Source organism: Rattus norvegicus, chromosome 1 (genome assembly GCF_021556685.1).
Source record: "Rattus norvegicus strain SHRSP/BbbUtx chromosome 1, alternate assembly SHRSP_T2T, whole genome shotgun sequence".
NCBI lineage: Eukaryota > Metazoa > Chordata > Mammalia > Rodentia > Muridae > Rattus > Rattus norvegicus.
Window position 1 is genome coordinate 113,881,707 of NC_141534.1, and position 1,891 is coordinate 113,883,597.

Consider the following 1,891-nt stretch of genomic DNA (forward strand, 5'->3'; position numbering starts at 1 on the left):
TCCCAGAATCCTTTCTGCCTCCTGGAAGCCCCACCTCCTATTTTCTGCCTAAGCTATAGGCCATCAGATTTTTATTGACAGGTGTCTCATCCATACAGACACAAGATATTCTTTCCATACTTCCCTCTGGGTTTTTCCCTCCCAATAAATCCCCTTGTGTGAGGTTTATTTTAATGTGTTACTCTGTGGTATTCCTTGCCTTCTGACTGCCAGGATACCTTTGTAACCTTGCTGCAACACATACAGTGGATTCCCTCTCATATGGCTTTCCCTCAACTCAGATTGTTATTTACTCCCACATGCTTTGTGCTATCATAGCAGTAGCATATTTTGAAGTCAGGATATTAAATTTATTGTTAATATTTTTCTTTTTTCTATCAGAAATATTTTGTCTGAGTGTGTGTGTGTGTGTGTGTGTGTGTGTGTGTGTGTGTGTGTGTGTGTGTGTGTCTAGGGGCTACAGAGGTCAGAAGGTCATTTACAAGTGCCTTGGAAATACATGAATTTAGAGGCAATTATGAGCCATTTTATGAGTGCTGGAAACAAAATCTAGATCTCCTAGAACAATGTCCAATGCTCTTAATCACTAAGTCAATACTCCTAACCTGATTCTATTGTTTTTCTGAGTCCACAGAAAGATACTTGAGGCATCAGAAAAAATATTTTCATTTAAACGGGATATTTGTGCTTTTTTTTTGTGCTGGGACACGCAGAAAAACAGAAGTATACGGGTTGTCTAAAATTGGGAGTCATGAGAAAATCTATAGAAGGAAATGATATTCAGCTATACTGTGGATGCTGTTTTTACTCTGTGTTCTTTATCAGTGACTAATCATAGTGAATATTTCACTCCATGGAGAAATTTGCTAAATCTTACTTTTCAGAAGAAACAGAAATAATAGGAAATTCAAATACTTTTGAAAGACACTTCCTATAACTGGAAAATGTTTCAAGATGCCATTATCATCAAATTATTCTAGGCTTTAAAATATTGAATGCATCAGAGTCCTTCCCTTGATTTCACAATTCATAGCTTTCCTAATGTAATACAATGTATCTATTTTAACTAAGTGTAGGATCCAGAATATCAGCTGCCAATCATGAAACAACTACTTCATAAGCACATATCTTGCTTATGATGGAGAGTAATAGATTTCAGGGCAGAGACTGCTTGGAGCATATTTACATAGCACACCCTCCTTTGTTATGCTGCTAAATGGCTGATATCTATGTTCACAAAGAGGGAAATCTCACTTTGAGAACAGACTCACACTCACAGAATTGAAATATAGGCTTCTTCCTATATTCCCTCTTTTACACTGTTTTATAGCCTGGAAGACACGACTTCCAGGCTATAAAACAAGGACAAAGGGAGAAAGAGAGAGGAGGGGGTGGAAAGCGTATGTTCTAGAATAGGCAGTAGATAGGGAAACATACTCTATTAATTGACATGAATAGTTATTTGGAATCCATTTGAACTTGACTGGTGGAGTCATGTCAACTCTCTGAGGTTTGCATGAAGTTTTTAAGGGAATAACGTTCAAGTTTATATTTAGAAGATCACCAAAGAAAATTTAAAGTTAGAACTTATTGGTGTTAATAATAACTAATTCTTTAGCAGGGCTACATTAATAGCCTATTAGAACTACATTGATTTAAATATTCAAATTGTGAATTTTAGAAGTTTTAATCTGATAATAGCATAGATGGGAGAGAAAATCTGAAACAGTATTATCTTAAACCAGTTGCTTAGACCTTTGTAACTTCCATTTACACACCTTTCGATTTTTCTAGGATGTAGTTTCCCTCCTTGTATTGGAGTTTCTTGCATATTATTCTTTGTAGAGATGGATTTGTGTGAAAATATTGTGTAAAATTGGTTTTGCCATGG